Source organism: Cupressus sempervirens, chromosome 4 (assembly GCF_028749045.1).
Source record: "Cupressus sempervirens isolate cs-2001-9-10 chromosome 4, ASM2874904v1, whole genome shotgun sequence".
Taxonomy (NCBI): Eukaryota; Viridiplantae; Streptophyta; class Pinopsida; order Cupressales; family Cupressaceae; genus Cupressus; species Cupressus sempervirens.
Window position 1 is genome coordinate 788,386,472 of NC_143121.1, and position 13,016 is coordinate 788,399,487.

General features: G+C 33.1%; 1 pseudogene; it reads left to right on the forward strand.

Annotated features, from left to right (window-relative positions):
* The first annotated feature begins 1,000 nt into the window (after positions 1 to 1,000).
* On the forward strand, positions 1,001 to 12,748 carry LOC149563764 (10-deacetyl baccatin III-10-O-acetyl transferase pseudogene; annotated as a pseudogene).
* Positions 12,749 to 13,016: the final 268 nt, after the last annotated feature.

Sequence of the window (13,016 nt, forward strand, 5' to 3'; positions counted from 1 at the left end):
TAAAGGTTAAAACAATTTCCCCTTATTATAAAGATTTGTTTTTCCCCTTTTCTTTTATTATGCTTACAAATAATACTGCAAAAAGCTGATAACATCATACTTATGTTTCATTCAATCATGCTATTTTTGAATTCTATTCTTTTATTTTGTTCATTTAAGTCCACTAGAATATTATAGATTTTGCCAAAGCAGTTCTAAACAATACAACCATTGGATATATTCATAAAACCATTGAATTTCTTTTGCCTTTCTATCACAATGTAGTGATGACTATACTCTTTACTTTCTGAATACCATGTAATATAAATATATTGTTTCATTTATCACCCTTCTATCATTGTGCAACTTTTTTGAATAATAAATAGTTCATGACTTTATTACCCATCTTATCTTAACTAGCCAGCAATTCAATTGTTGGATGAAGTGTGAACAAAAAAATATATCATATCTTTTGGGCTTTTTTTTCCCTTCTAATTTTTAAGAGTTCACACTATTGACTTTCAGTTTTTTAAGCAGCCAATATAGCCAAATTTTTATGCAGTATATCGAGCCCTCTGGAGTTTAAGTGTGACAATCAATTATGAATGTCAAAATTTGCATTTTGCTATATTTCTAGGGGTTTACCAACCCATTTGCACCAGGTTTTATGAAACAACTCTTTTCAAAATAGATTTCTTTGCCCACAGAAAATGCAAGAATTGGCTATTGAGGATCATGAGTTATTTATTTTAACAATATAAAGAGATTCCATTTTAGTGAAGGGATTAAAAATGAAAAATCTGGAGTGGGTCGATAATGTGATGTTTATAGTCACAATATAATTACAAAACCCACTAAAAATATACAACATAATTTGTTTTAGGTAGCAACAGTTATAAAGGGAATAATTTGGCTACTTATTGGTTGGAGTAGTATATATAAGGGATCTCTACACGTTGTTTTAATCTCACAATTTGAGTATCAGTTTCTATCTCACAATTTGAGTATTAGAACAATAAGAATGGAGAAAGTTGGGGCAAGAGAGTGGAAGGTGAAGAGCTCTAAACTAGTCATGGTGGCCCCTTCTCTACCTACACCCAAAACTATTCTCCCCCTCTCCTCTATTGATAACTTAGCCATGTTAAGAAGTCATATCTTTACTTCCTTGTTAGTTTACAATGCTCATGCTAGTATTTTTGCTGATCCTGCAAAAGCAATTAGAGAGGCTCTCTCCAAAGTGTTGGTGTATTATTTTCCCTTGGTTGGGAGGCTTAGAGGAAAATAAAATGGGGATTTTGAAGTGGATTGCATAGGTGAGGGTGCTCTATTTGTGGAAGCAATGGCAGATAACACTCTTTCAGCCTTGGGAGATTTGGATGATGGCAACCCATCATTTCAATAGCTGCTTTATTCACTTCCACCTATTACTACTTCTATCGAGAAATTTTATCTTTTGGTTGTTTAGGTAATTCTTCGATTTGCTTTTTTATTTATAGAAAAGTGAAGGATTAAGTTTATCTCCTTTAGAAAGTGTTATTTTTGGGGTTGGGTTCAGGGAGAAGGAACAACTTAAACATCACACACTAAGCTTAATTCTAGACCAAAGTGTTAAATAGTCAAAGTTGAATTTTTTATTCCAAGCTTAATTCTTCCCTGAGGAGAAGGGGGGTGGGGAGAAGGGTTATGCTTTTGCTTTCAAAAATGAGTTGGAAAGGTCATAGATGGAAGAGGAGTTTGAACAAAATGATAACACCACAAAGGTAAGGCAATCTTATTATTCATAGTTTTAGTATATTGAAACATTTGTCAACAAAAAGTGTTCTAATGGGAGTTTGAACAAAATGATAACAATGTTATGATAAGTCAATTCTATTACTTACAATTTTCGTATATCAAAACATATGTTAACAATTGGTGAAGTTGAATGGTTCTTAACAAACCCACCAAGAATATTCTAATATTGCTAAGTGCAAGACTCTAAGATCGATGCCACTAACAAATTTGGTGGAATGGATGCGCCTAAATCCTTGACTCTTACTATCCTATATTGAATTGTATTACTCTCTTACATTGGGTTTTATTATCTTGAATTTTCTTTTCCAATTTCTATATTCAAGCAACTTTTTGGATCTCCTAGTTTCTAGTATTTTTTTAGTTATCATTTTCATTACATTTGATGGATTTGTAACTTATTTATTTCGATTTATACTAATGATTTAATATATTATTTTTTAACAAGATTTGTGCATTGTTTTGTTGTTATTTCTTGTATTTACTTCATATAGGTAACTCATTTTGCATGCAATAGTTTTGCTGTGGGAGTGAGTTCCCACCATAGTATATGTGACGGGCGAGGAGTGGGTCAATTTCTTAAAGGCCTTATAGAAATGGAAAGGGGAGAGGTTAAGCCCTCTTTAGAACCAATATGGAATAGAGAGCTATTGAAGCCAAAAGATCCTATAAAACTCCAATTTTATCACTTCAAAACCATTATGGAGAGTGTACATAGTCCACACCAACCTCTATTGAAAGAAGATTTGGTTCAAGCCTCTCTATTTATCAAAAATGATGTAATTAAATGTATCAAAAAATACGCTATGGAAGAAATTAAAGGGTTTAAGAAAGGTTCAGAGAAATGAAGATCATGGCTTAGATGTGAAACAAAGATCAATAGAAGAGAACTAGTCTTGCACCATATAAAGTATGAAACCCCTGTGAGGCAAACAGGTTACTGATAAAGTATAGTAAGCCAACTGTCATAATGGCTTGACATGAAAAAAGAAGCATAAAACAAATAAGAGAATCAAAGATGATATCATGCTTTCACAATAGCCCAAAAGAGATAGGGAAAAGGACTCACTTAGTATTCATTGAATCCATGTATTTCTCGATAGATTCATAGTAAATGACTCTAAGTTTCTTTCTAGAAAAATCATTACAATTTATTTATTTCTGTCATAATAGTTTTTGGTACACAAAATTTCATAAAACTCAATGGAATAGTTGAAGTGTTTTAATTTTAGGATGTTCTGAACTCAATGTCTTCCTTTGGTCATTGTCTTAAAATGCAATTGTAGTCTAGTTATAGATGGAGAAAAATGGAAATGAAGGGAGAAGATCAATATATGATTAGAACACAGGAATCAGAGCAAGGATTTTGCAATTCAAAAACACATTGTTTTGAAAAAAAAACATCAAATAATAATGCAAACCAATCACCATTTTGCATAACGATGCATCTCATTAGCATTGAGTAACGTAACATGTATCGAGCACTTTAAAAACATAGAGAATGAAGGCATAAAATCTCTAAGTAAACAAGAGGACAACACTCGAGGTTTAATATTTCCAAAAGCTTACCTGTTATATTGAAAATATGTGACAGACCAATAGAAAGGTCTCTTCAATAAGACCCACATAAAACTTCGTGAAAACACTCATTCATCATGGCAATGTGAAATGAAAAAGCCGAATGAATAGGCCACAGGTTTTATTAGGGCCTCTGCAACTGATGCCTGCCTCTCGATGCAAGAAGCCGCTAGATCGCACGTGATATATACAATTCACAGCAAATTTGTCATGACTCATAATAGAATGATTTCACTTGATGTGTATCTCTATCATAAAACTAACCTATAAATCTACATTTTCACTGTGGATCTCTTTCTCTGGTCGAATAGCTCCCTAGTTCTTCAACTCCCACGTGTGCGTTGAAGTTGAATAAAGAATACAATGAAATGGGTGACATTTGCCCTTTTTACATATTAAGCTCGTGTTGGTCAAAATTTTGACCAACATGGGCATAGATTAAAAAAAAGCCATAGTTTCCCTTTCCATACTGACCAATTTAATAAATGGTCAAAAATTTTGGTCGAAAAATGACCTCAAATCTACTAGTGAATGAATCCGAGAACAACTCAAGAAAAATAAACCATTCAATGGTGCTCTACATAGATAGTAAGAAGGAAAAAAACCATGTAAGGTCTTTTATAAGTTACTTAAAAATAAAAAGCTTCACAATGTGAAAGAATCTTCCACTAATGGATTATAAAAAAATCCTAATATATCTAAAGCTAAGAAAAGAAGTTAAAGTTCTTCAAAATTATGAGTTTCAATCATATATAATGTTTAATATAGTTGTAGCTAGTATTAATGAATAGTCAGATATTATATTAACATAGTCATAGTTGGTATTAATGAATAATGAGATATTATATATTTACTATAAGGGTAATAACGTGTATGTTCATATATATTTTAATGGTTGACAATTTGGACCGGATGGAAACATAACATATATTGAGAGTTCGCAAAGACGAAAAACCCACACATCATATTATTATGTCAGACAAGATAATATGTATATTTTTTCTTGCAAACCAAATATACAATCAGCTCATATACGGACCAAGATATAAACAATTGATAAGGGAAGGAATTACATGCAGTTTATAAATAACCTCAACATTGGTTGTTTTTCTCCTGACCATGATCTTGTTTACTTTGCTCATGTTGAGGTTGCTAAGAAAAATAACCAATTTAGCATTCAAAATGATGAAAGGATGACGTCTACAATAATCCATGTCATTCAATATGCAACAAATTATATAAAATAGGAGATATATAGTCAATGCTTATACAACTCCAATGAGAAGAAGAGGTAAATAAAATACTGACTATACAAGAGGATCACAACTGCCAGCACATCCAAGCAACACTTAACAAACCCATTGAGGAATTTGGCCCTCTTTGTAGGGGACACTTGGGACCATTTCCTTGCATTGGAATACAAAATCATGATCTATTTTCTCTTCAACCTAGACTTTTCAACCAATGGTGGAGACTGAAGTTGTCTTTGCACATCCATTTGAAAGTCCAAAAAAGAAATTTCCTCTTTCTAATCTATATAAATATTACAAAAGTGAAATGAAAACTACAAAATAACCCGCTATTTCCATCTACTCACTGCGGAAACAAACCTGTAGAAATTCCCAACCATTTGTTTAGATAGTCATACAATGATAGACGATGGGCTAAAATGCTTAATTCTATTTGGGATGAATTCAATACTACTATTTTGTGCTTATCACCTTGGAGGTCATGCAAACTGACACAACCACCAGTAAAGACCTGTTAGACTTTGTATTCATGTCAATAGATGGGGGTTGGCATACAAGATGTCAGAGGTGAGAAACTAGGGCCATGAACAGAATTCTTGGTTATCACAATCAACAACATGAGGAATTCCTTGTGGGCTATCACCCAAGTGAAAGCCTATTGGCTAATAAAAAATAGTTTATAATATATCATATTGATATTTATTATTAATTGTCACATCCATCATGTGATTCTCTTAATTCTTGCTTAAGTGGCAACCTTGTCGACTTTGACTTGGTTAATCTTGCATTGAGCATACATTAAGAGAGAAAATTAAAGATAGTTATCTTACCTTTTATGTTATTAAACTAAGTGATGCATTAGCTTAAGTTAATTAAAATGGATAATTTAAGCAAGGATATGCTTGATGTGTAGTATATTTTTCATGATGCTTAGGTTATAATGATGTCATATGGATCATGATGTTGATCACCTTAATTTGTTTCTAACTTAAGGATGTATTTTTTTGTATGACTAAATGGTTAAATATGTGTAAGGACATATGTCGCAATTGGTTACTTATGTTATGTCATTTCATAACAAGATATTGAGATTGTGATGATGATAAATATTATAGAATTTTCCTTTATTTGAAGGATGATAATTCATATGTATACTGGCCTCATTATGGTTGCGAGTGTTTGAGTGTTTGTAGGTTGGTGAAGGTGGGTGTGTGGTAGAGGTAGGGAGGGTTAGCCTCTTGGAAGGGGACAATCAAATAGTCCTCAGTAGCCCACACACGACTCAGGATTAAGATGCTAATTGATGTTGCATTTTATTTCTAACCTATTCCTTGTATGGTCAAATTGCAATTGAGACGATATTGATGATGATTTTTGGGTTTAAGATAAATAATTTGTTAGTATATTAATTACATTACTAAATTAAAAGTCATTTTTATGATAATGAAGGTGAAATATTTACATCTTAAATATTCGAAATGTATTATAGGGTCAATTGCTAATGAATATCTTCTCACAATGCAAACCATAGGAGAATCACACAAATGTCAACTCTTTATAATTCCCCTTAATGCTGTATTCTTCCTTCTAACATAATAGGGTAAAAGCTGTGATTGGGCCAGTTACAATATCCAGTGTTATATAAAGTAAAGTTCAGTTACACATTGATCATCGGCGGCTGGAGAGCCGGGGCTAGGGAAATGAGGTTCTTGGAAAACGTCATAGCAAGAGGGAATTGCATCTGTGAGTAATACCAGGGTCCATGCTTTTCTTTTTCAATTTTGAATGAATGCCAAATAATTAAGTTTATGTTAATACTTTTGTTATGGGTGCGTGAGCAAGATTACTTCAACTTAAATGTCATCTCTTTCACCTTCAAATCATTCTGAATCTTTTGTGTTTGTGTTGTGTACGGTGCTTATATATATATATATATATATATCACTTGGTTTGGTAGAATGCATGATATTGAACGATAAACATCAGAACCCAAGCACCAAATGCACTAGCCTTAGATTGAATGAATCTCTGTGTCATTTTTCCGTGAGATAAAGAACTTTAGCATATTATCCCTAAATTAAACCACGACACTACGACCAGTGAATATTTTTCTTTGAGCGTATTTTTTTTGTTGGTATTCATTTTGAGCATGTGCCTCAAGAGCTGGGTAGGATGTGAATACCCAAGACAACATGACTCAGTTGTTGGTCCTTCTATCATAGCTTATGGATGCCCATCTTCAGTTAGGAAACCCTTGTTTGCATACAACCCCTGCGTACCATAAATGAATTATCTTCTATCAAATTGGATCAGGTTAGGGGATAATATTTCTTACAACATACCACATATGTTCAGAAATGCCATTCATAACCATAGCAATCAAAGGCAATGATTACGTTGTAAATTTCCTTAAGTTTGAATAACAACATCTCTACCATATTTGGCAATACTCGACCCTCATCAGCAAAAACTTGTAGATTTGAACTCAATTAGTTCTTAGATTTAGCTGACATAGTTAAGATATGGAAAGAAATCATTTTCTGTTGGAGATCTGGAACATGAAACTCACTACGTACATGAACTGTAGTATAATATTACTGCCTAAAGGTTTAAGATATGGAATGAAACCTTTTTCTGTTGTTACCATTAAACTGGTTGAATAGAAAATGATAGGAAACCTTCATTCTAGATGAACTATAATTTAATGTGTTAAATATATGTTGGGTGTTACATATATTACCTTATTGGAAATGATTACCTTGTTTGTAAATGAAACTGTGTTATGTTGATATTTTCCTTATTGTCTTTCCTTTGTGTTGATTTTCATTGATAAATGGTCTGTAGGGGATTAACGGATATTAGATGAGTAAATGGGAAATCAGACTATTGGATATCTTTAATTATCCATATGTACTAATGGATCGCCTAGGAGTATTAGGATTTTGAGCTCCTCTTTAAATTGTGGAAATCCTATGCACATTTAGTTAGCCTTGGAATGGGAACCATTTCTATCTTTTATTGACAAGTTGGGTGTTACACCCTAGTTGTCTTGGGGTGGTGTGTCAAACATAAACCCTTTATGAAAAGATTAAATTCTTTTAAATTGGTCACCTTTTTATTTCACTTGTGTTTGGCTGTGGTTATACTGAGCAAACGAGATTATTACTTCTGAGATTTAAGGTTGAGTTGGATGTAATTGGGAACATACTTTATGTTTTATAACAAACTGATTGTGGAGTATCCTTAGTGTTTGATGTTTAATTCCTTTATGGGATGGGTGTAATGTAGCAAAAGGGATGGTTGGAGAAGGATTCATGACATTTTGTTTCTTTCTACCCACTAGTGCTGATCGAAGGATACTTTATGCTTATTTTCTCATTTTTAGATAATTATGGCAAACAAGTGCTTGGCCAAGCCATTTATCTTTATTGCATGTTATTATGTTGTTTATAATGTAATGCATATGTGTGTAATTATGCTTACTTTATTTTGCATATGAGTAGGTATGCTTTTGGTTACATATGACAAGATGTGTATCAATTTTACTTTCACTACATATGTGTATATGTGTTGTGTTATTTTATTTTCCCCACCACAATATGTGATTAGGATACTAGGCACATGTGTGGATGTAGTATGTTTCATGGCTGCGCCGGATCCATTTGGTCTCTCTTGCTCCAGGAAACTAGGCTTCTCATGCTATGGTTGGGGTGTTCTTCATGTCAGGAAGAACCCTGAGGGAGAAAATACTCCATTGTTGGCATGGTAAAAGTGCATGGACCACACGCTCATCTCGATTAGTAGATGGATGACATCTGATGGCTATGGAGATTGGATCACAAAAGGACATACAATAAGATTCTATGAGTATTCTTAGTTGATGGGTTGTACATGTTAGAATATTTAGTCCACCAATATAATTGAGGGGGGTGGGGGGTTGGGAGGGGGGGTCAGGGGGCGAGGAGGGTGAATCAGTTGTCCAATTACAACAAAAATTATCAACATTATCAAACTTTAACCATATGAGCAATATAATCAGAAACCACAACAAGATACTCATGTACAATAACACCAGATATGTTAACTTGGAAAACTCTTGATCAGAAGGAAAACCCTGGTGGGGGTGGTACCCACAAAATGATGTACTAATATAAATATTCCTTGTTAGAGGATGGACCCTATTAGGAGTCTATGAAACACATTCAAGACATATCAGTCCGTGTTAGGAGACTTTGAATCCTTGTTAGGATATTCTAACTCTTTTAGGAGTTGTTCCAACCCTGTTAGGAGTTATAGAAGGCAGATGGATCCATTGTCCAAATAGCTTTAGGGGAAAGACAAATGAACTCACTGTCCAAATGATCTATGTATTATTCCTTACAAAATAATAGAATTGAATTGTACTTCTCCTTCCTTTTTCTTTGTCCTATCAACTGGACTTCTGCTCCTTCTAACCTTGATACAAGATCATGAACTTCACATCCAATAGTCCCTTGGATCACTTACTCACATTTAACAAATACTCTTCTTTTTGTTACACTTTCTTTATCACATTCACATTACTTCCATACATCGTAACAAGGAAAACATCTTTTCTCTATACCATGTCCTCAAAACAATTCCTTGAGTTAGCCTTGAGGCTTTCCCAATTAATTATAATAGGATCTTATTAAGATAATTAGTTATTTCATAATTACATAACATTGTTGGCTCACAATCTTTATAAATTTTTATATGTGTGACTCCAGACCTTGCACACTCACTGATGTCATCATCAGACTGTCCTTTATCACTATATAAATTCATGTATCTTGATTCTATCTCAGTTAGGAGATACAATAAAAACATTAGAAACTACTTTTTAGGTACTCTATTTTTGTACTTCTCTCTCTAAATCAAACATATCTTCTGTACATCTTTGACTTATATTACACACACTTAACCTCATCAATAAGACATAGTGTAGAACATGTCCTTAACTGTACTTCACCTGGACATCAATCCTCTATCCATACAATCACGATCTTTATCTGCTACTCTGCTAGTTTTGACATAATTATTGCTATGTTGACATCAATGACAAACATAGTCATGAATGCAACATGTCAATATTGCCACATGCTCTCCAATGCTTAAGATACTCCCCTAAAGTAATATCATCAACATTCATGCTAACAATCCACCCCTTTAGCATTGATGGAATCATAGATGAAAAACATCTAAGCTCCAAGAATACCAAAACAACACTCTATTGTTGATGTTTTTGTTATCATCTTTTCAAATCCTTTTCATCAATCAAGTATGAGATCTTCTGGAACACTTCTCTATTATGTAACTCTTTTAACTAGCATCAGTTGTTCACACACTAAACAACTCTTAGCTACTTCCCCATTCAATTTTACTCCTTATTGTCATATGAGATCTCAATTTATCCCCCATTCATTGATATGTACTTATCTTCCCCTTTGGCATTAATAACACTTCATGCTATGTATCTCCTCTATATAGATATTCCTTCTTCTTGTTTACATGAATCTTTCTAAATTTCCCTAATAAAGATATGTGCATCTCTCCCATTAGGAATTCTTTTGAGGCATTTTTCATGTACACATCTTCCTCATTGACATCAATGGAAAAGGATTCATTATGTCAATCATCTGCTCCAAATATTTAATTGGCTCAAGTATTCAAAGACACTATTCACATCCACTTATCAAGAGTCCTAGATGATTCTTCCCTTTTAGATACTTCCCCATATAGGAAGCATTAATATTCAATCCAATCAACCAATAGTGCTTTGTACCACTGGACTAATGCACTCTCTGCATCATCTACTCAGAGATAGGTAGGGGCATGACCCCAAGCATACCACACAAATACTCAAAACTATTCTTTGGCAAGGGCTTAGTGAAAAAAAATTTCAATCTTCTCCTTAGTACTAACATACTCTAATCTAATATCTTTCTTTACAACCTTTTCTCTCAAAACATGATACTTAATGGAGATATGCTTAGTCTTAGAATGCAATACATAATTCTTAGACATACTTACTGTACTTGTGCTGTCACAATGTATGACAAAAGGTTCTAAGAATTCTATCCCAATGTCCTTCAACATCTACTTCATCCACATGATCTAATTACAATTATTTTATGTTGCTACATACTCTGCTTCAACTGTACTTTGTGAAATACAATCTTGTTTCTTGCTTAGCCAATAAACCAATCTTCCTCCTAGGAAAAATACTCCTCCACTAGTTCTTTTTCTATCATCTATATTGTCTTTCCAGTCTGCATCAGTATAAGCACATAATGTGAAATCACTTGATCTATCATACTAGAAACCATAATCAGGTGTACCCTTCAAATATCTGAATATTCTTTTCACTACTGCATAATGATACTCCTTAGGATCAACTTGAAATATTGCTACAACCCCAACTGCATTTTCTATATTTGGTCTGGTTTGAGTCAGATATTTGAAACCTTCAATCATGGATCTATACTTCTTCAGCTCAATTGTGAGTGTCTCATCTTTGCCAGATAACTTGTGACTAGTTATCATAGGTGTACCAACAAGCTTACAACTTTTCAAGCAAAATATTTTCAACAAATCTTTTAGGTACTTAGCTTGAGATATAAAAACTCCATCATTGTTTTGCACAATCAATAAACTTGGGAAAAACTTCATTTCTCCTATCATAATCATTTCAAATTCATTCTTCATTTCTTTAGCAAATTTATCACTTACTTCATCATTGCCTCCAAAGATTATATCATAAAAAAATATTACAATGATTAACAAATCATCTTCAATTTCTTTCAAATACAAATTGCTATATGTTGTACCTTTAGCAAATCTAAGTTTTATCAGACATTTATCCAACCTTGCATACTAGGTTCTAGGTTCTTGCTTCAAGCCATATAGAGCTTTCTTCAATTTTCATACCATATCTTTTTCTTCAATCAAGGAAAATCCTTCAAGCTACTCAATGTAGACTTCTTCTTCAAGTTCTCCATTTAGAAAGACTAATTTGACATCCATTTGGTACACTTTGAATTTCTTATTTGCTACATAAGCCAAGAACATTCTTATTGCTTCCATTTTGGCTATAGGGGTACATGCCTCCTCATAATCTTTTCCTTCTTGTTGTGGATAAAATTTTCATACTAGTCTAGCTTTTATTCTCATAAGTTCACCTTGTTCATTCATCTTTTTTTTGAATACCCATTTAGTTCCTATAATATTGTTGTCTTTAAGCCTAGGAACCAATTCCCATGTATCATTCTTCACAATTTGGTCTAGTTCTTCTTTCATTGCTTGATTCTAATGATCATCTTTTCATGACTCCAGGGATAACTTTAAGAAACCCCCTCCCCAAAAAATATACAAATTTGTGGTGAATCTAGCATTACTTTCAGAGGAAAAAATTAATTTCTATTGGCAAATTTTTTTTGATGTCATGAAAAGTTTAATGTTAGATGCAAATTTTCTTTGACCATTACAAAATTTCATAAAATTGAGGCAATTTTGTTCCTTTTGATACGAAGGGTATATATTGTACATGGTGATTTTTCTCATTCATTGGGAAAAAAAATATATCACATTACGCAATTTTTCCTGTTTGTTGGGAAAAAAAAATTGCATTAGGCAATTTTTTTCATTTATTGGAAAAATATATATATTTGATTAGGCAATTTTTCTTTTCTATCGAAGAAACATATATAATGTGTTGGTGAATGTAGTTGGATGACACATATGTTGAATGTCCTATTGCATTTATGGCATGGTGGAATCTGTTTTAAAAAAATATTCTTTAAATTGCAGGCATCTTGCTTAGGGGTTTCCATTATCAAAAATGTAACTGGTTGCCAAAAATGGGATTGCTTGTGGAAGAGGGATTGTCGAATGAAAATCCAAGCCCTGTTGTCAACCCAAATTTTTCTGTGGAGGAGGATGAGGAACAAAGTGATTTTACTACTGGGCTTATTGTAGCTTCACACGTTTTCTTTGCTAATCCCAAGGATGCCATCAAAGAGCTCGAAAAGGAGATGGAAAAGGAAGACCTCCAAGCAATGTTTGTTGAAATGGGTCTCAACCTTGCTAATTTTAAAGATCAAATTGGTGGAACAAAAAAAGTGGAACTTTAATGCTTTTGGGATGTTTTGAAGGATAAAAGAAGTGTTACACAAAGAATCGTTAGTATATTTTTAAAACATATTATCGAAAGTGTAATGGTTCGAAGCTTTATCGCTTCCCATTTTTAGGGAAACCCCAACCGTTATTGGTATATTGTAGTGTCTATATATATATATATGAAATGTAAAGTAGATGCAAAGAATATAATGCAAAGTAAAACCCTTTTTGTTGATATTTGATATTTCAGTGGGCATGGTGTTTTATTTTGGGCTCTAGTTA